Here is a 24,745-nt window from a genome sequence, read left to right on the forward strand (position 1 = left end):
AACTGAGAACCGAACTGGATGTGCTGTATTAAACGTATAACATATATGTAATATGAATGGCATTTCTGATTCATCAAAGTCGAAACACACTAGATGTTCTTTGAAAAAAAAAACCTCAAAAAAATAAAATGTTATAATAAATGTAAGATAAAATTATTATACAGACAAAATACATATATTATTTCGATTTCCAATATAATATTATGTTTTATAAATCAAACGTTGATGTACCTGCGTACTACACAAAACCTTGAAATGTATATATGATGGAGAATATTACTTTTATTATTATTTACATTCACGAAAATTTCTGCAGATAATTTTGTATTATATTACTTCCTCATAAATATTTTTGTTTTTATTAATGAATAACAAATGGGCTTATATGTCGACAAAATGTCTTTGTTCGGAATCGATATTCGTTTGCAATGATATATTATTGAATTAAAATAGAACACATACATTACAATGACTTAATGACTAAGTATACTCGAAACCTATAATACTACAAAATGGTTACTTACTTTCTTCTGCTTATTCATTTTCATCTTATTTTTTTTATTGATATTTAGGCATTTTTATTGTTTGTAAAATTCAATTTATTTATACTAATAATTGATTTTGAGAGCCAGACTTGAAAACTATATTAATCCTTTAACATAATAATTTATTCATTTCTTCATTAAAATTATAGACTTATTATTTATACATGACAGATATTATTAAATATTTTAATAATTTATTAAGTTAAAAATATATTATATGTTGACATTTGGATAATGTGTAATTTTTCGTTTATGAACGTAAAATATCAATATTATTCTGGTAATGTTAACGTTAACCAGTCAATATTAGATCAAATTAAAGTTTGTGTATTAAATAGAGAAAGAGTTTTTGTTGGTATTATGTATACTTAAATATAAAAATTCACAATAATAAATCGTTGGACTACCGACGTATAATAACTTATCTTAACTTATAATTATTTATCTTAACGATAAATTAAAAAAAAAAAAAAAAAATGAATGTGTCTAGTATTCCAGGTGGCAGATAGGTATAGTATTTTAATGTAATGATATTTCTGTTATAAAAATAATATTATTATATACTGGTATACTATACAATACACGACACCAATTTGTAGTTAGTTTGTTTTCACACGTAATATTCACAAGTCTAATGCCTTTTAGTTATTTTATTCAAACAAATTGGAAACAATAATATAATTGTATTATTTATTTAAAAAATATAAAACGATTAAATAATTTATTTTATTTATCAAATAAAAATAGCTTAAATATAATTAATAAATTAAAAAACAGCAATAAATCTCATCCTTTGAATAAATTTGAAACTACTAATTTCCATCTGAGTGTAAATCATTTAGCAATATATGTGCGATTCAAAATTTTATGGAACATATCATATATACTAATAAAGGATAACACATAATACTATACATAAAATATAAAATAGGTACTCAATATAATTTTGTATCATTAGTAAGTAATTTATTAAAGGAAAACTTATATTTTTTAATGATAATAATAAAATTATATTATTTTATATTATCAATTTCATGGTTTTAATAATAATTATTAATTGTATTTTAAATATATTTAATATTTATAATAATTTAAAATAATTTTATCACATGCGTGAAACATTTTTCTAGTTACTAGGACATTATTAAAAAATGTTTGACTAATATATTATTATCTGGCCAATGCTAATATTAGCCAACATTTTATAATATTCACGGTGGCTAATGATAATATATAGTTAATTTTGTATTTATTTATTTACTAAAAATTAACGGGCTTTGCCCTTTAAATACAAATGGGTAATACAAATAAAGTAGTAAATAGTAATGGTAGTGTAAATAATAATAGTAGTATTACTTGTATATCCAGTTAACTTCGACATTGATACATTACCTGTAACATATAAATGAATAAACATTATGAAATTAAAACTGCAATTATAATTAGATATATTATTATATATTATGATGACTTAAAATAATAAAAATAGGCACTTTTATGACTTTGATCAGATATTGAAAAAATATTGAATAAAACCACTGAGTAAAAATGCAATTTTAAAGTCTTCTCACGCATAATATTAACTATCGAGGTATGTAAGGATTTTTCTATAAGTTATATTTTGTCTAGAAAATAAATTATAACATATTCATCAATGGTGTCTTCATAAATTAGATGCCTTTAAATAGATAATTTTTCGATCTCATCGATACCTATAGTTTGACCGTGAATGTGAGAAAATTTACCAAACACCTTGAACAACGTTGATGAAACGTAAATAATAAATACTGTATTGATAAAATTGACACAGTCCATAATTTTATTTTGTTGTCATTTTAAAAATATAATAGTAATTTAAATCATTCAATACGTCTAATATTAACACAATGATATTATATTATAATAATGAGCCGAAATCCGTCCAAAATCTTGTTTGGACATTTGCAAACACGAAAATTTACTGTATATAATTTAAATATGTATACAGTAGCATTTATTCATTTCATTATTATAAACACCGCATTATACAACTTTTAAAAAGGTATATATTATTTATGTTAACAAATATAATTTTCGTTTGGTTATAAAATTCAATTAAGGAGAAAAAAATCTATAATTATGACGTTTTAAATTATATTAAAAAACCATATATATTTTACACAACGTTTATAGACAATTTTAAATTAAATTTATTATGTTTTATATTTTTTTAATCGGCACTTGATTAATTCAAAAGTTATTTTACAGCCATAATCATATTTAACTGTATATTTTTTTAGGATTCTTAATGAAAACGCCGTTTTCTTAATATGTGAATAACTAATAAGTAATAATTGTATTAATATTAATTCGATAAATGTTAATGTAATAAATATTATTACTATATCTTTTGATTTCATTTTCATGTTATGACATTTATGTTTGGTATTACAATTATTATTTTTAGATTTGATTTGATTTATTTGATTTGGAATTTATCTCAAAATTTAATATAAATAGTGAAGTATGAGAATGGGTTATTTCCCAAACAACACTCAGTAACCGAATAAATTTGAATAATTTTGTTTATAATATGGAACCTTTTTTATTTAAAACTGTGTATCATTATAATTATAATATTATTGTATGAAAGATATTCCTGATTATATATCATTGGAACAACGATACATGACGTATTTTGTATTAATTACTCAGACAATGTTTAGGGAATATGACACCATATGAAAAAAGTAATCAAATGGGTTACGATTTTCAAAAAAAAAAAATGAAACTTTGTAAAAGGAATTTATTTTTTTAAATGAAGAAGCGTAAAAAAAATTGCATATAATTCATAAACAAAGTATTGCAGCAGTTTTGTCTTTATGTCTATTACCTAAACATTATTATATTAGAATGTGTGGGTAGTTTAATTTTTTCCTTTAATATGTGGTCCGTTGAAAATCTTATTCTCATATCTTGTTTATATAGTTTATAATATTTCTATTTATTCAGTATAATTAATTTATATTACTTTAATCATAGAAAGTATAAATTATGCAATATATTATATAATAGACATGCACTTATAATACTCATAAAATATCATAATATTATTAATATTTAAGCAAATATATCAAGAATTTAAGTCTTACTGTTTAGTCTATGAAGTTAATTAAATATATTATATTAATTTAATGATGTAGTAACATAATTAATTTAGTCAACTATTTTATAAATTGCAAAATCTTCATGAATTATTATTATAATTTATGTTAAATTGTTTTGGTGATAAATAATAAATAACTGTGACGAAATTATATATTTTACACACCAACTGGGGGTGATTTTAGAAATAACAAATGTGGTTGGGCGAACACAAACTATGATACACTTATAAAAGTATTATAAATATAAATTAATTACTCATAGCTTTTAAAAATGATAATCAACAAACTTAAAATACATTGTAGGTATTTTTAAATACCTACTATAAAGTATTACATATTTTTATAAATTAAATTAATATAAACGAGAAAGAATCTTTAATTTAAGATTCCATAGCTTCTTCCCAATTGTTTTCATCCTAGCACCAATTATAACTACAAAAGGAAAATACCTCAATGAACGGTAATATTATATTCAATGTCTGCAGCATATAATCGTATGCATTACAATGTATTGTCGTTAAAAAGGTCAGCTAAAAACGTCTTTCAAACTCAAAATTGTGATTTTTTCTTTAATAGCTTTCTAGGCATAATTTTACCATAAATGAATTTTTCACGAACAACGTTAGGGTGGAATAGAACAGTTTACTATTTCTAGTGCCAATATCGCGCCAATAACAGAACACGTAACCGACAGGTAATATGATTGTTTATAAGAATATTATTAGAGGTTATCGTCATTTTTTTGGGACTTTTTAAAATATAAATGCCAGGTTATTGTATTAGTTAGTCAATAGTATAAAAAAGGGCTCGAAGTTTACATCAGAAAAAATATTATATAATTTACTTAAATGCAATACTCTAATATTTAAAAAAAAAAAGCGATTAGCTTATGTTAAAGAAATTTAATAATTATTGATCTTACGTTATGACTCTCTAAATGTATGGTAAAACAAAAATTGACTTAAACAAGTAGCATCAATATAAAAATAATGGTCTTTATGATATTCATCGTATATATTATTCTTTTTATGGAATGAAAATGGTACGAAAAAAAGGAAACGCTAAAATAAAATTACCGTCCGCGACGACTGATAATCGAATTCAAATGGTCGTTTTGATTGATTATCGAGTTAAAAAAAGTACTGAAGTTTTTGAAAATATTTTATAACATTATTTATATGTATTACGAAAAAAAAAAAATTTAAATGAAAAATGAAAAATGACATAATATAATTACACTTTTTTAATAATAATTATTGTTAACATAAACTTTTAATTCCTGTGTAATTCTAAGCAAACTATCTTCAAAAAAAAATCACAATTTGTATGAATAAAAATCTTATATAAATTAAGTATGTGAAACAGTGTGATGCAATGGTCACGCAGCCAACCATGACGCTCATAGTCATCGGTTTTAACTTCGATAAAATGCAAAAAATATTACTTAGTATTTTTAGAAAAGATAGTAGTATGTGTGTTAAACACACTTTATCCCTTTAAAGTGATAAGACTTTAACATAGACTAATAAAGTTGTTTCAATGAAAAAAAATGAAGTATTTAAAGTTTAAACGAGCAAAGAAATGAAAAAATATTTTTCGGGGTGCTTGTGACTTACAATACATTTTATTTTTCTCGTCTAAATTAAAAATACTTGGAATATTTATCGTTAAAAAAATCATTTTTATATTGAGATATTCGATGATGGTGATGTGATCGACTAAATTTAATCACATTCTCTGATGATATAAGACATAGATATATAAACCTAGTAAGGTTACTCAGTCAATTTAACGGATAAAATAAAATGTACGTACATTAAACAGACAATTTTTCTTACCATTATATCGAGTTATTTTAAATAATCCTACTACCGAATACTTTAAGCATTAAGGTACTAATATATAACTTCAGTCTAAACAACTATAATAGACACTAAAATACCTATATATACACACACATTTTCTAATTTATAAAATTTTAAATAAATTTAAGTAACAAATTTTAATAGAAAGCTTCGCATATATCATATAATTATTTGTAGGTATAGATCACAGATAGTAGACGTTTAAATAAGTACGATATATCATTGTCCTGCATAAATTTTGTTTAGTTAAAAATCTGGTTGAAATATAATCGCTAAGAAGATAAATTAAAACAACTAAAGCTCGTTGGCCAAAACCATCGGAAACGATATATTATTATACACGTGCACACGACAATTTCGGCACAAAACTGTTCGTCGATCTAACGAAACAAAAAATTTCGAGCTCTGGGCCTGGGATGTTTCATTTGTTCTCTAAACGAGCTCACGGAAACACGCACACATATGCAAGGCGGGCATTTTACTTTCATCGACCGATAGAAAGCTTTCTCTCTCACTTACACACACACAGCTACTAATATACAGCTGGTAATAACAATGCATTTGCACGCACGTGTCAAAAATAATAGTACCTGTTATTATCACGGTCACTCCGCTGGTGGGTGAAGAGTGCTAATTGGTACTGGTAATTATTATATGAATGGACGGATGGTTATAACTTTATCAACCATAATATTATTATTGATATTGCGTGCGGTATATTATACAACGGCTTAATAAGTTTGAAAGTATGTATCTTATTTAATATTTTGATATTATATGTGTACGTCTCCGGATTGTTTGATCGATAATTATCTCCGATATGGTCGAAAGTCGGGCAGATACTTTAGCTACACGCGCAAGTCTAACGCCAACAAAATTGGTTAAACTGGAAAGCCGGAAACGATATTGACCGTATGACTGCAACAACGACTCATTTGTGCCACAAAAAAACACAATTCGTTTTGACTCAGAGGATTCAATACCAACCATTGCAAGGGTGATCATTAGTGAATGATTCGCACAATATGTTGCCAAATCTGTGGTCAACGAATAATATAGTAATATGTCTCTAAGAAGCTTATATGTTATGTTCAACTTGCTAACGAAGCTAATAATGTCGTAAGAAATTTAAAAATATCATTCAATTTTTTATGACTTTATCAAGTTAACTTAAAGCTAATCAACTCGCTTTATTGATTTTTTTTTAGACCACTGTTTAAGAATTCTTTATTTTAAGATGTTCAAGACAAATTTTAAAAGCAAATATAATTATAAGTAGAAATAAATTTAAGAAAATATACTTAATTTCAGACTTACTATCGAAATTTAAATTTAAATTTTTATGCAAGACTACGATATATAAGTGCGTTTTTTGTCGATATTGAATACCTTTTGGAAAAAAAAAAAACAATAAAGAACTCAATAAATGATATACTCTATATGTTTCATCAATTGTAATTTTATAAAATAATTTTTAAAACTACTTATTTAATTATAATTGAGAAATAAATTTTGCATTTTGAGAAGTGTAACAAAACATTAAAAGCTTACTTCTAAATAAATAAAACAAATAATATTATTTTTTGATTTATTTTATTTATTTATTCACGACAAAAAAAAAAAAAATAATAAACATTTTATTACTTGTTTATGTTCTACTTCCGGCTAAAAATTCGAAGTGATTAATGTATACTATAAACATGTTCAATAGCTTCCACGAATTTTCAACGAGTAGTATCTATCTTTAGGCTTACAAAATCTTCAATCGGTCACTTTATCAACACGAATGGTTCGCTGAACTCGATGCTTCAAAGTGCAATTTCAATAAAATTCAAAATCCGTTTGTACGGTATTTTATATAAAACCACAAAACCATAGAATATACGTAGAAATTATATATAAACGAGTATCTTTTACTTATACAGTATACATTTTCTGTTAACAAAAAAAAATACTCGAATATGTCCGTCAGCTATAGCGTTAGTTTACTATATAGAACGCTATACATCTAATTCTACGACCAATAAAGATATTTTTTACGAATCTAAAAAAAGTTAATAGAAATAGTTATACACGTTAATAAAATACATTTAACTATTGAACGAAACGTTATAAAATGTTTTATTATAATCAGACACATTATATTATACTTAATTTATAGTAGGTAATTATAAAATATATTTTAATAGTGAATATTAGTTTAATAAATTATATCTTTGTCGTAAGTAATACTGCATGGTGGTCCGGTAGTGAGTGGAAGGAGTGGGATACAATATTTATTAATAAATAAATTAAGTATTAAATCTCTATTTTTAATGGTTTAGCACATTGTTATATTGTAATATGGATCAAACACTAATCATGAAATAATACAATTAATTATATTTATACGTAATAAAATATGACAAATGTGCGTCATAATATACAAAGTTGGTAAGTCACAAGCGACTTACACGGCTCTTTTGGTGCGGTTCGGCGAATACCGTATCACCATAACTCTTCTAGAATTGTATATATGTACTTGTAAGAGTAGATGTATGAAGTATCAAGTCAATATCAGTCGTTACAGACCGATGGTCATAGGGAAAATAAAGATGTAGGTCGGCGGTAGGTGTTTAATAACGATTGATAACAAACCGGAGCAATTTCATCTTCTCCTAACCTAGGTATGTATTTTAATTGTTATAAATTGAAGTCCAAGTAACTTCTCAAATGTATATTTTAATATGTAATCCAAATAAAAAATGTTTAGTTTATCTGAAGTAGATGATAATAATCGAGCATGCGCTGTCGAACGATCGAAAATATTTTGTTTGTCTTCTTTAATACAAAAATAATAATAATAATGAAATACGCATTCCTAGGTCCGATTGGAATTTAACACTAAAATAAAAGTCTTGACCGATTGCGTTCTAGAACCGACTAGGTAGTACGCACCATAATTCAATTAAACGGACGACTTGAAAAATACGTGCGCTGAATAATGAAATTACATGTCACCCGTCTTCAGGTGTTTTTGCGTCATGTTATAGTAATATATTTGTAGGAAAAAAAATGAAATAGTAACACGAAAAAATACTTAAAATATATCCACATTTATATAGTTAATACCCCACATCCGACAAATACATGCAGCGCATAAAGATCACATTACTGTTTTACAATACTGAAGCATTTGAAACATTATTATAAAATTCATATTACGTTTAGTAAAACATTTCAATAAATCTGAATTTGATCAAATATACATTACTAAAAAATAAATGTGTGGTGAACGACGTTTTTAGTGAATCACTCATCTGTCAAGCAAGGCCGAGAAATTCAATTATAGACCATCCATGTCAGAGTTTGGCGTATACTTGTCCAGCGTATCGTATTCGATCAAACTCACGTCTTGCGATTGTAACAATACCTTGAGACGTGTAGGTCGTATTTTAAGATATCATTTATCATTGCGTTTACAGACCACCACCACTATTACCACCATGATGTAGGAATCTCCAAGAACCGTGTGATATTATTTAAGTATATCACGCGCATCACGTGGATGAGTCGTCGAATTTTAATTTTCCTTCATTGCGGGTTCCAAGATTAACAAAAGGAACAAGACGTCTAATGAAGTGATGATATCGATATGAAAATCAATAAAAGCTCGATATTGCTGTGTACATTGCACGATTCGCGTGTAAATATTATATTATTACAAATTTAGAAAACCACTCGTCCGATGACAGTCGTCCCAGTAACCGTTCTCCAACATAACCGTACTATAAAACATACTCGTTCAATATTATCATCACGTACACGATATGTAGAATGATTCACAAACTTTAATAACGCATTATTTTAAGTATAGGTACACATAATATGTATTTTAATTCTGCTAATTATTAGGAATGTTTTAGTATTTTAACACTAAGATCATGTTTTGAAATTCTCAAAAGTCTTGTTGAATTCAAACAATGACGTTTGAAAATACAAACGCATTTTTTTAAATAAAAATCTAGCATGCTACCCCGTTTTGAAATGTACTTATATATACATTTTGTTTGTATGTCACATTCTGACGCCGTCATCTCTTTCCTCTCTTCACATTGGCAAATTTTGTGTTTTACATTTACATTATAATAGTGTACGACCAAAACCTAAGTGAAAACAATATAAAATTATGATTTTGGCATTTAAATAACGTTAATTTTTTTAATCCTTCTAAAACTTATTAACACAAAATAATGTTATTGAGCAAAAAAGTTACAAGCAACACAAAATATATAATAGCTTTTTTTTGACTCTCGGAAAGTAAGACAACTATAAACGCACATTAATTTTCCATTAGAAATTAACAAATAAAAATAATTATATGGTTATTTCAAAAATTGTGCAGTATTATAAAATTTGATTAATGCATACCTAAATATATAATATAATTATTTTATCAATCTCTTTTTTTCCTTTTTTTTTTTTTTGTTTACTGAAAGATATACAAAATATACAGTTCAAGGCTTCCTTGGTAGAACGCCACTGAAAATAAGTGATTTACTAGCCCGGGGAAATTGTAATTTGTAATACTTGAAACACTGTGGCCATAGTCCGATTATTGAATGTCTAAAATTAATTATCATCAAAGTTATTCTAAAGGTGTTTATGAAACTATTCTTTTTTTTCAGTTTGTATCTTTAAGACGTCATTAAGAATGAACAGAAAATATAATAAGATTAATATTTTTGTCAAATTCAAAAATCCCAATAGTGCTTATTATTGTATACCTCTGAGGTTCAAACTTTTACATTGAATTGCTCCCCTGTCTTTCCAGTTTCTACAATACTTTGATGGTTCCTAAATCATGAGTAAAAAATAAATATAACATTTAAAATGTACGTACATGAATAAATTTATTAAATTATGAATAATTTAAAATGTATATTTATTATATAATTTATCAGATTACAAATGTTATAGATAGGTCATAGACTGAAATGCTTTATGTCAAGTATAAAATGTTTAATTACTGTATAAAATCGCATTTGACCAACACTCACGATGTATCTTTAATAAAACGATGCTCAGTTTAAATATCTCTGGACAATACTTCAAGACACATCAATATTATTTTATCGATGAAGTGTAAATTATTTTACTATTATTATCATATCAATAATTGAATAATATACTTTAAATTATTGTAATGGCTATGGAAAAATCAATCGTTGTTTTTTAAATACATTTTATGTGATGGGTAATAAACTTTTACAAAACATTTGAGTTTAAGTTTTAGTTTTACAAACATTTTTTTTTTTTTTTTTTATTGAAAATGGAAATTGTACCTTTAACTTGTTGTAAATAACTGTTAAATTTGAATTTTTGGATTTCATACATCACAATATCTAATGTATTTATTTTTTTTTTTTTTGAAAACTTACAAAAAAATATGCTATACAACTTCATGTTTAATCATTGCATGTTAAATATTGTAATATATATTTGAACGAAAAACTATTTAATGTCCAATAATCATTACGTCATAAAAATTTGATACTTTAGATTTTAAACGAAGCGATAAACGTATTGATTTTACAATGTTTTGTGCTTTTTATATGTCTTTCGCCACCCTTTGATGTATTAAAAATACTTAATTGTTTATCTTGAAGATAATATTTCAAATGTCATTCAGCAATTAAAAAGTTTTTAAAAATACTTAGTAATTTTTTTTTTTTTTGTAAGTGTTTAAATTTAAAATACTTACGAGTTGCGATATTCTTTAAAACCACTAAAACGTGTAAATAATTAAATAATTTTGAAGTCAAAATAGAGCCAGTACATCGTTGTAATTTAGTCCAGTGTAGCAGTCTGGTAGGCAGATGTCCAACCTCTGCCAATTTACCTACTTTGTCATAATATTTAATCTCGTTTTAGCTACACTGGTTTTATTTTGCTGAATGTTTTTCAGATATTTTTGTGAAGATTTCCCTTGGGATTGCATCTCTGTTTGAGCGTACAAAATATGTATTATTCGACAGGCGTGTTTTGGGTTCAGATTTTCTAAGCTAAAATTCATATTAGCACATTCGCTGAACGTTAAATATATAGGTAAAACTTAATATATTATACCTTATGTGCTGCTAAATATATTTAATTGGGTTCATTTTGGAATACGTATGTAAACATCGGTCATTTTCGATACATTGTTTACATTTCCCTTAATAGTTTACGTGATATTCAAATGATCAATATTGATTCGAGTATTCTAATTTAATATATGACCTTCAACGAGCAAAAAAAAATGTTGAACGTATTTACATTGTCAAAAGTGACAAAAAAAAACATTTTTTGTATCTTTTAAGTATAAGACCATATTTTCATACACGTATTAGATTTATTTATGACATAACATAATTAATGTATTATTTTGAGAACACATTCTTAAATAAGAGCAAATATTAGTTTTATTTTATATACTGTTTATAAATGAGTTATTTTGATATTTATGTGTATAAATTAAAATTATGTAAATTTTGTATTATATCTTAAGTTTTTAATATACGAAATAAAATATATTATACTACTCTAACATTTATCTCGTAGTCGTAAAGCAAAACAATACTTTTTGGTCGCTGTTTATGTATACTATTTTAAACATAACTAAATACTCCCATTTAGCAAAAATATATACAATGTGAAACGATATTTAGGCGATTTATATTTTGGAAAAAATATGAATTCAATTTTCTAATTTAAAAAAAAAGTATTTAATTTATGGAGTTTCTTAGTAAACTCTATCCACAGTGAAGTAACAAATTAATTGTAAACCTAGTACAAAATCAAACCTAAAACCTCTAAAATCAAAATATATAATAACAGTATCATATTAGTTATACATGTATATACACTTGTTTTGTATTTTCGAAAGATACGCAAGATACGATAATGACACCATAGTCAAACGAAAAGGTGACTGAACGCGGATGTTGTACACATTGAGGTTGATGAAAACGTGGAAAGTCTCTTTAACGCCTTGTCACGTAAAATGGAAGAGAGGATTATATTCGTTAAGAGTGTAGCTCTCGCTCCCAACAATTCTTTGGATAGGATAAGCTTCTTAAACCAAAGGACAGTCCACATCTCCACAAACATCCTACACATATAACTTTTGTTGCAATAATAAGCCTGATAATCACTCTGTAAGCCATATTCGACAAGAAGTAAAATAAGGCAATTGATAGACCGAATTATCAAATAATGCGTTTAGCGGACTTATGATAAAGTTTAAAATTGCAGTTCTTACTACATTGAACATCTAACGTGACCCGTAACGGTTTGATGAGAAGTCCTTTGAGATTTATCGTATTCCATTTATTTTAACCGAAACAATTCACAATGTTTCCAGCAGCTTTAATACTAGGTTATGATATACAACATAACATTATATTATGTTATTCCTTATTTTTCTTATCACGATCCCACTAGATTTCACAGTTTAATATTTTTCATTTGACATTTTACTTGAGACAAACAATGTTTATCATCGTTACAGCGTACATTTTTAATATGATCGTATATAGAAGTTTAACAAGTTGGAAATATCACGCCTAATCAATTATTAGTATCAATAGCTATCAATTTAATATTAAAGTCAAATAATTATACAGAAGTCATCAAACGGCGGTCGGTAGGCAAGGAAAAAAATAAATCCGATAATAAAATACGCATAATAGAGTATAGTAATATTATTAATGTAATTTTTTTTTTTTTTTGTTCATTGTATTATACTGATTGCTAAGCATATCTAGTCGTTCGTATCTTAAAGTTAAAATTGGGCAACTATCTGCAGATAGTGTAGATTACACGTCGACGTCCAACGACAGTCCGTCAATTACCGCCGACTCGAGTTGACTTTATCTTCGTTTGTATTACGTTGTTATTTGTGTTTATTTTGTTTTTATTTGATTATGGATAAGAAAGGAAGAAAAGTTAAATTTTAAAACAGTCAGTTTTTGCATAAATAGATTAAATCATATTGTTTTATTTAAATATATTTTGTGTATTTATTAGAATATATTGAAGTATATCTCATAATAATTTTAAATAAAATGTATATTTTATTAATGATATAATTATGTACATATCATTAAATTAATTTATAATGTTTTCATACTATTGGATGTATTAAGCTAAAGCGTTCATTTTTTTTTTTTTTTTTTTTCAATAACTTATTTCTTAGATAATATGTGTTAAGTATTGCTTAAAAATATATATTTAATATATTTATATATATATCTATAATATTTATTATTTTTCAGTTGAGACAGGATCACAATGTTTATTAACTGATATCATTAAATATATGTAGACGTATTATTACTCGGTTGTATAACATGGTCAATAAAGTGTTAAGTCTGATTAGTATAAAACACAATTTTATGGAACATTTACTGTTTTGAGATGGATAATAGCAGTAATAAAATGGGCCTAATTAAAAATACGTGTTAATTGAACTGTGATACAATAAAATTATCACATTAAAAAAAGTAAATAACAATTACGTATTATTACTGGATACTCAAATAAGTTGGAAGACATTATATTATAAAATTGTTCATTAATATAATTTAAAGAATAATATTAAGAACAACACTGTTTCATTTTTAAAAATATTGTAGAATATAATTTAATAAAATGACTTAATTGTTATTTAGGTAAGCCTGTCATCGTCTTGTTGATTATGATTTAAAATAATATTATTTTACTTTAGGATTATTAAAAATACTTAATTATGCAATACATATTATATGCCTCACTTAAATTATATTATAAACTAATATTATCTACGATTTTTCTCATCTTTCGTATTAGGTACTCTTCAAATACTTTATTTAAACAAAAAAAATGTTGTTACATTTTTGAAGTTGAATTTTTATTAGAATGTCAAATTTATTTTTTTCTTGTAAAATATATTAATGCGTAATATTTTCTAATAACGAAAAAGTTAAAAATTAAAATAATGTTTGGTTTATGCTAAATAATAACAAAAAATAAATTTTATTTGTTACCAAACAATATTTTAGAATATCTTTTGAAAAAAAAAAATGGTAATAATAATAATATATCTTCATTTGTTTATTCTCTATTTATCGTTAATAACATAGTAATACAATCCGAACAATTTTAAAACCAAACCTTTGATTAGAAATATAAAAAACATTATAAAATCATAATCTATTGAAAAATTTCTCAAAAAAAAAAAAATGTTTTAAATGTTTTGAGTTTAATCAGATAATATATATATATTTTTTAAATTTAACTATATATTATTATATATTATTATCTTTAAAATAGATATTTAGCATTATAATGCCTAATGTGTAATGACTAACAATTGCAATAAATTATAAGGTTATACGTCGGACGTGCGTAAAAGGGTTTTTATTCACAGTATAGAAACCCCAAAACTAATAATTAATTTAATTTAGCATGCATAGATTTCAGTACCTGTCATGTAAAATTGTATCGTGTTATAGTAAAATCTATACTATTATACCACATAGATAAACTTTAAAATTATATTTACTGTAAGTTTAATTTAGTTTTTGTTGATGTTATTGTGGCATGAAATATTGTATAATATGGTAATATTGTGTTTTGTTAAGACGGCAAAAAAAAAAAACGATTTTCCTATCTCACTACAATACGGTTTGTAAAACAATCGTAAAACATAAACAGAACCATGGAGGTATAACGCACACAACATACAATATCGTATAATACCTATATAAGGAATCATCAGAAAGATAATGTTTAATTTGTCACGGACGATATTATGTTATCGGTATCTGCGAATCGCGCTCAAGGTCCAAAAGTTTTGCGTACTAGTGAACCACAGCTCGTTCGTATCGTCTATGTCTGTACACGCCCATTTGATTTAAACCCATTTCGCGGTCCATGATGAATGCGCAAAGCGTGCTATACAGCATTACACTTTGGCCGAAATTCAATCCGCTCTGCCAGTCGATGAGCACGTGTAATAATAATAATAATAATAATCATAATAATTATAATAATAATAATAATAATAATAATATAAAGCAGCAGTTGTTTTTACGACCGTCGTAAATCGCGTCATTTATTGTCTGAAATAGCGCGAAGTTCACTAAAACGCACACGTGGGCTGGACATATAACTGCGTTGCCACACATACTGCACAGGGTATCATCCCAGTACATTTGTATGCCGACCGGATACGGTTATCCGATACAGGTATTGTACGTGTATAATAATATTATGTGGGTATAGGATGCCCAGCATTACCAGACTTAACCTCCGCACAATAAACGCAGAATTTAGTGAGTTTTTCGTTTAAGATGAAAACAATGTTAACGAAAATCTACCTCGTGCTATTGATGCAACGTGGTACGTTGTTTTTCAGCTTTCCATATGTTATATATTATGATATAAGTTAACACAACAATATAGTATAATAAATTAATAAATAATATATGTATACAGGGTAATTCGCCAAACATTCTCATCTCCTATTTTCTTCAATAATTCAGTCATTAAAAATCTGATATTTGAAACTTTTGTTGCGTATATTTATGGAAACAATATTTTCAAATTGTTTTATATATAAATTCTTAGTAATTATTTTTATAATAAATTAATAAATACTAATACATAATTGTAATTAAATTTTAAAACAATAAGAAAATAAGTTTTTATCTACATAGTACACTACTATTTTATATAACAAAAAAATCTCAACAATTTCTTAAAGTGTGATTGAAAATTACAAAAATCAGGTTTTAAATAACTGCATTTTTTAAGAAAAGGAGAGAAAAAAAGGAGTAAACCTGGTTGGTAAATCAACCCATGTATCTCACATAAATATTTAATTGCTTTATTTTACCTAGTAGAAGAGCCTGTGTTTAAATTTCTCACCGTCGTTTTACACACAGGCCTATCTACTGTCCTCTAGTTTATTTTAATATTCTAGGCATGTCTTCTCAAAATATCTTTTCTGCGCCCTTTTACCCTCACGTGCTTTAACAATACATACATATATATATATATATATGTATTTAGATGTGCGTGTATATGTGTGTATATAAAAGATAAAACCCACAACGTCGAAAAACAAAAATAAAAACATAAGAAAGACCGACAACAATTTGTTATACTGATAAAATATATACCACCCCCATTCCGTGTCGACTGCTGTAGTATATGATTTGTATAGTTGGCGTTGTGCTCTTGTTTGCCATTTTTTCTTTTTTACATAATATCATGTACATGCACTTACCTATATCTAAGGAGAAGAACAACAAAAACGAACGCGTAACGTTTCCCACATTTATTCGAATTCGGTCGCTCGTGACCTAGATCGAAATTTTGATACTTCACCACTTTTACACATCATAATGCCGTCATAAGAATAATATTGTGGTGTCCTGGTTGCCGTCAAGTTACAAACTCTACTGCTCCTTAACTCGTCGGAAGCGGAATAAAAGTCCTAAGAATATTGAACAATCAGCGACACGTTGAGCGACGACATGCCACGTGATAACAGTATTATTATTTATGTAATTTCGATATATCACAACAACTCATTGCTTCCGCCTTCTGTGGTTAACAATTTTGCAGAGAAATGTTAATGAAATATAATATAAACTTGCCATATTCACATCATTATTATTACAATGATATTGTTTAGTACTCGCTAGTGTTTGATAAACGCATTGGATCGTACGGTATAATATTTTGATCATGTGATCATAATACACGAGTGGTCCCTAATAAACAAAAAAAAATTTATTGATAATGAATAATGATATTAAAAAAAAAGTTTATTTTATTTATTTATTTATTTATTTATTTATTTTTTTTTTAATCATAAATGTGGTAAATGTAGAAGTTTTCCAAAACCAAAACAATTGCGTGTTTGTGAAATTTCAGATTTTATATTATCAAAACTTTGTTTTCTCTTGTTAGGGATAATTTTTATATGGTAAATACACAAAAAAAAAAAAAAAAAAATTATAAGTGTCAAAATGTAATTTTATTTAAATGAATAACAATAAACTAAAGTATTAAAATTACATAAAATAAAATTATTGAAAAGTTTGTATTTAAAATAACAACAATAAAATGTGGTTTTTAGAAATATCGATCGTTTTGATTTCTAAACACAAAAATTACATGAAATTATTGCATATTTAATAGTATAAGGTACATTGAATTATTTATAATTTATTTATAATTTTTTTTTTTTTTTTGATATTAAAGTTATTTCATTTTTCCCAATACCTTATGCGAATTTAATTTAAAAAATACATACAAAGATTCAAAAAATAATTAAATTAAGTTAATCAGTTGTTAAAACTATTAAAATACAAAACTGAAACATTAATTTTTTACCCTAATGAGCTAGTTTTTTTTTTTTGTTTTGATTTTATAAACTTAACTTCATTGCATATAACAATAACTATTAAAATTCTTCATTACTTAAACCTTTACAACTTGTTTAAAAAAAAAATATGTAGGTTATCAATTTTAAACTTTTAACTTTACTGTGAATTATAATACAGGGACTTTCCCACTTGAATACAATGTATAGTATGACAGAGAAGAGGAGGGAGGGAGTAAAAAATATTCTGATTTTTGTTTTTATTGATGTTTTGGATCTGTGCCAATTAGTTCATGCCCACTCTGACCACGAACTAATTAAATCACTCTAACCGTAACTCGCCTCGGCATTGCCATATCTGATTGTAAAATCGTATTAAATCCACCGCCCTCGCAAACGCGACCACATAGCCTCGGGAAAAGTAGTTATTTTGTTTTACTACAAACTCGTGTTATACAGTGGTAACTGGTAAATACAACGAGTAGGATAAATAACTCTAAGAAGATTTTCAAAAACGAAACTCGCGAAAAGATATTGTCACAAATTTTAATGAACAAACAAAAACTTTGTCAAGAAAAAAAAAAAAAAACATGATTTATATTATGTATTGAACAGCTCTGTTGTCTATATGAATAAATATTGTTATACTATTTTTGTGATGAATGAGAGTTTATCTCAAATTAAATTATATTATAGACACTACAGTCGATAAACCAATAACTGACACCGATAGATTAAAGTCGATACGGTGGTCCAATGTTAAAAAAGTCCACTATATCTCGTAATAATTCACACTAACCATATAATATATTTTAATATTATATAAAACACATAACTTTAAATTTTGAATTTACCAACTTTATCGCAATAGTGAATTATTGCTATACTTAATTGCTTTAATTTTTTTATTGTACGCTGTAACTGTGAATATGATAAATATTTTTATTTTTTTTTTTTAATAATTTTTAATAAAAATCGGAATATTGCTTAAGTTAACAAATAAATAGAAAAAAATGTTTAAGTAATAAATTATAACATTTAAAAATTATTGATATAAATTAACGTGACTAACATTTTTAATTCAATGAATACAATTTATCTACTATACCTATTCAAAATTATGATAGTAAAGGTATTTTTAAATTTCAAATGGACGTAAATTCGGTTAATCGTTATTTAAATAAATGTAAAAAAAATAAAAAATATGTAAACGGATTGAAACTCACCACTTCGCTTATTTTTAAAATTATCCGAGTATTATGTTTGATGAAAATAGAATGTAGATTAACTTTAAGGATCGTTTTTTTCTACTTTGATTTCCCCTGCGTAAATCCGAAAAAATAATACTATGGTGGCAGGATAGTATGTTTTATACATGTTAGTAAAAAAACAAATAAGTAGTAACCTTTAAGTCTTAAGTATTTAAATTAAAAATACTATGATTTTTTAGCTATAAAATAATCAGTATTCTTGTGCGATTTTGCTAACTTTTGTTAACATTTTTGTTTCAAATCCTTGTATAAAAATAAAAATTATGACTATATTTGATATATTTTATCTAATATAAGGAAAACTCGTTAGTTTGTTTGTTGAGCAATCTTGTTTAAAATTAATATTGATTTACATTACTTTATAAATGCAGTATATTAAAAAATTTATTATTTTTGCTCAGTTTTTGCAAGTCTTAATCCTTTTGTTATTAGTTTATTAAAACTTTAAGATATATTAAATGCATAAAGAAATAAAATATATACCATTAGTAAAATATCTTATATTTTATTTACACATTACGTGGATCGAATTTATACATATATGTATTTTATTTTTCTAACTAAGAAGATTTGGAAATTTTTAAAAGTCCTTAATCAATTCTATGATACAAGACTGCAGTATTAATCGTCGATTTAACCACCTAATACAGAAATAAAAAGCTGCTATTATTATTCAAGGGAAAGTATTGTCACGGGAGGTTTTAAACGATGATTTTTGATTAGCCAATCATTATGTTATATACGCGTATTATTTCCAGAACACTTATCATCGTAATAATTCTTACTCTATTTATTTTTAAACATATTTCAATTTACTTAATCTGAGTAAGTGTTACCTAGAATTAAAGGAAATTAAAGATAGATTAACCTTAGCTCACAGAGTGTTAATTCGTCACCGGTTGTCTTCACAAATATTTTTCTATTTATTGTTTTCCAAATCCCAAAAAAATCTTTATTGATATTTTAATTTCATTTATTTTTTTTAACATTAAATATTTAATCAAAATATTATATTGAATACATTAACGAGGAAAATAATATAAACATATTTACAGAAATATTAATTGAAAACCCGATACCAGATAAAAAAATAAGTTAAATAAAAATTTGCTTAGTCGAGAGCAAAAACGATGTGACTTTGTATTACTGCGTATATATTACAAGAGAATAATATACAATACATATTTTATAGTTACGGGTAGTGCGTTCAAAATATATGCATTTCTTTTTAAAGTAAAAAAGTGTGTTACACATCGTATACGCTTGACGACGTCCGACGACAACTGTTTCGAGCTCTATTCGATTATAACTTGACACGAGCGTGGAACGATATACATATGTATATACCTACACCGATTTTTTTTTCTGTAAAAAAGCAACATAAGTAGTATTTCACGTGTAATAATAATGCTCTACATTCATGTGTAATAATAATAATAATAATAATCTTATATTCGTCTAAACTCTTCATTATTTAAACTCAGTTTGAAAGCATTTTTAAATAATAAATTACGATAACATAATATTATCGTGTCACTAATGTATAACAATTGGGTTAATTATATTATACATAATATATAAAACTCGCTTTAAAATGATAATAATAATAATATTGTATTGATCACATTATTTGCTATATAGATGGTCAAATATAATATAGTGTTTAGTGAAAGCAAAGTTCTAAAAGCTTTTTTTGAAATTTGAATTCAACATTTACAATATAAACTAAGTACACGCATTTTTTTTTTTAAAATCCGTATTACATAACGACATAATATAGAGGATGTTTCTTTACGAATGATTTATAGTTATATAATGTATGTTATTTATTATATAATATAGTATATTGTTCGGCGTAATGCCGATCTGCAGGAATGGATGGTTTTATCTGATAAGGCTTTTGGCCTTTGATAGACTAGCAAAACAAACGAAAAAGGCTCTGCTGGAGGAACAAAGAACCGTTTTTAATGGGGGATCTGGGGTTCCGGTCGGGAAACGTATACAATAGACGACTTCGCAAATATGACATGCAGAGTGTGGGGATATTCGTAAATAGACCATTCTTCCGAAAAAATATAAGAAAAGTCCTGTACACTAAATCAGAATTTTATGTTGACATTTAATTATTATATTTTTAATGATGCGAATGATTCTTACACAATGGCTTTTTATAGTAACTATGTTTAAAGATCTTCGGAGAGATCGTGGTAACTTTACTCAACAAGTAAAACAATAACTAAAAGACTCAAAATACAAATTAGATTATTATTATCAAAACACCTATGTACCCAAGCATCAATGATAAATAAAAAAATACTATTAAGTGTAGTATAAAAAAAGAAAAATTTAAATTGTAAATTTTATTTTACATCATTAATGCGTAAATGTTCATTGAATTTTAATATTTAAAAAAAAAAATTATTCTTTGCTTTAGTTAGATAATAAATTTGAAACTCATTAGGTTATTTTCAAGGTTTTAAAAAACAAAAATTTGACTTTTTAATTTTTGTTATTACTTGACTCAAAAATATAAAATTCCAAGCAAAACACTAATGGTATTTTATATTTTTTTAAAAAAAAAAAAAAAACAAAACACTTTTTGAGCATTAGAAGTTATACCATTAAACATAAAGTTTATATTTATAATTTCCCAGTGGCTTTCTAGAAAATTACGGAAAAAAATAACTACCAAAATACAACTGCCTTGTAATATATACACTGGATTAATTTTCTTTTGAAGATCAGAATTTTCAGAATTTTTTTTTTTTTGGACTATGAAAAAGTAATTTTTAAAAAATGATTATAGATTATTTGTTTGTGGATGAATTAAAAAAAAAAGTATAAATAATTATAATTCTGCCATTTTATATTAAATTAAATTTAGTTATTTCGTATTAATTTAGTAGGTAATTCACAATATTATATACAATTTATAATATGTTCGATTATTTATTGCTGAGTAAGTATAATAACAGACATTTCACAAGAAAGGTTTTAAAGAGTGTTTATATTTTGGTTTTAAAATAAATATTAAGAACTTTGCATGTTTAAATATTGATATGTCTGAAGTATAGTTTATTTAAGACTTAATACTAAAGTTATTTTTTAATTTATTTGTTGATTGTATTTAAAAATATAAATAGAATTATTGAAATTTTTTCATTTTAAAATTAAATATTTATTTTGATATTTTTCAAAACATCTATATAAATAAACATAATTTCACTAAATTTGATCACAAATACAATAAATTTCAAATTTAATAGTAACAATTGTACTTTTCTATTTAATATTTAGAATATTATTTATCATACACTTTCCAAATCATAGATAATATTGAGGTTTACTATGTTATTTTATATAATTTAATAAAATGTATGTTATTTAAATGTAATTAATTATGTTTAATGTTTTTCTGTTCTACTAAGATTATCAGTAATACTAAATCCTGTAGTATATAATATTTAAAATATTTAAAATATATATGTTTATATTATTTATAATTTTTGATACAATATAATGTATTGAATTATTTATTAGATCTTAGAAATGTACAATGAATAAAATTAAATTATGTTCATACAATATATTTTAAAATACGCCAACAGTTTTGATTAACAAACATTTATGTCTGATTATTGGAATTCTTCGATTAAAAATACTCTACTACTCTAATCAATAATTAAATAGTTAAATTTTCATCAAAAGCCGGTATACTAATCAAAAAGTCCTCAGCAGTTGTTTAGAAACGATAACGATGAATGGGTAATTATTTTCGAATTGGAGGTACCCATATTACGGTTCAAATAGGAATTTACAAAGGCATAAAATAACTACAGAAAATTAATAACACATTGTAATTCAATTACAATTATTCGCCATAAACGAACCATAAACATACCTAAATGGCTGATTTCACATCCACGAAAGTAAATTAAATCAATAATAGAATATATCCATTACCAATTGTTCTCCCATTAATGTAGTTCAGTTGCAGTGTTGGGAAACATCTAGATAAATTCATCTATATATAATTGATTTATCTTTTATCTTTTCTAGATAATTCTCAAATCATTTATAATTATCTTCGTCTTGATAAAATTATAGTTTTTATATCTAGATAATTAATTTTTATGGGCCAAAAATAAAATTAAAATAAAATATACTATTTTTTTTCAAATATAAATTGTTTTTGTTTTATTAACTCAGAAATTGACTTGTTATCTTTTTATTAAGTTTATTCAAAAATTAACATTTTTATTTATTTTTTTTTTTTAATTTAAACTTTTTTTGTATTGTTAAATCAGAGAATGACTTTTTATATGTTCTAAAGAATCAATAATTTTATTTTGTGTTATATTTTAAAATATTTTTAATGATATATTTATTATCTTAAACCCATATCACTGAATATTTGCAAAATCAATAAAAAATATTTAATATTTATCTAGATATTATTTTTTTTCTTTATCTAGATAAAATTTAGTGTAATAATTTTTATCATTATCTAGATAAAAATGTGTACAGTTATCTTCATCTTTATCTAGACAAATTATTAATTATCTATTTCCAACACTGTTCAGCTGGTGGTGATCAGTAGCTGTTATTTGAGTAAGGACAAACGAAATATATTTCAACGGGACGTTGATATTATTATTAACATAATAATATAGTATATAAAATACAACTATAATACAAATAGATTGAAATTATGTGATAATGATGATATATTTATTATTAAAATACAGTCTGTTTAAATGGATTTTGTCCCAAAAAAAAAAAAATAATATAAAACTAGCAAATTTAATCTATCATTAATTAAAACAAGATTCTCCTATTTAATACTTTGTGATATTTTTCAAAGTTCCGAATTACATTAATAAATGTAGTGACAAAAATCTTTATAAGTATCGCTAATTATCGAAACGTGATATTTATAAATACAGTTACATAATAGTTATCCACTAAGAATAAATTACGAAGAATTTGTTTTAAATTTTAACAAAATACATATACCTACAACTATAATATTCTAAAATTTAATTTAATATTAAAACGCTTTTTTCTTTAGAAATACGTTTGAATTAAAAATAATTCAAAATACCAGTACTGATTTCTTACATTGAGGTCGTCGAAGCAAAACAAGTGTCAATATGTAGTTCGATGGTAAATTTATTTCACGTTTTAATACTTTATGAACATACATAATATATTATAATATTAAATATTAAAAAGAAAGATCGTAGCTATACGAAATACATTTTTTTACTGATAAAGTTTTAGCTAACCGTTTAAAAAAGTCAGTACGTTTGGAGGGACATTAGTTTATATTTAAATTACTGAAAAAAAGTATAATTAAAATTATATATACATAAAATTATAAGTTTTTTATATTTAAAAAATACTCACTAAAAAAATTAGATGACAAAGAATTATTTTTATAATATTCCGTAGCAAAACATCATTAAAGTTGGTGTGATATGAGATTTATCAAACTATAAATGTTATAAAGATTTGCTAA

General features: G+C 24.9%; 1 protein-coding gene across 1 annotated transcript in view; it reads right to left on the reverse strand.

The window, feature by feature from the left end:
• LOC112595241 (cell adhesion molecule 3-like) overlaps positions 1-24,745 on the reverse strand; it is a 259,369-nt gene that overhangs the window by 170,235 nt on the left and 64,389 nt on the right. The window contains exon 2 of the mRNA XM_025340378.1: positions 1,902-1,937. The gene's annotated coding sequence lies outside the window, so the exon portion shown is untranslated. The remainder of the gene's footprint in view (positions 1-1,901; positions 1,938-24,745) is intronic.

Source organism: Melanaphis sacchari, unplaced genomic scaffold, assembly GCF_002803265.2.
Source record: "Melanaphis sacchari strain LSU unplaced genomic scaffold, SCAv2.0 Contig261_pilon_pilon, whole genome shotgun sequence".
NCBI lineage: Eukaryota > Metazoa > Arthropoda > Insecta > Hemiptera > Aphididae > Melanaphis > Melanaphis sacchari.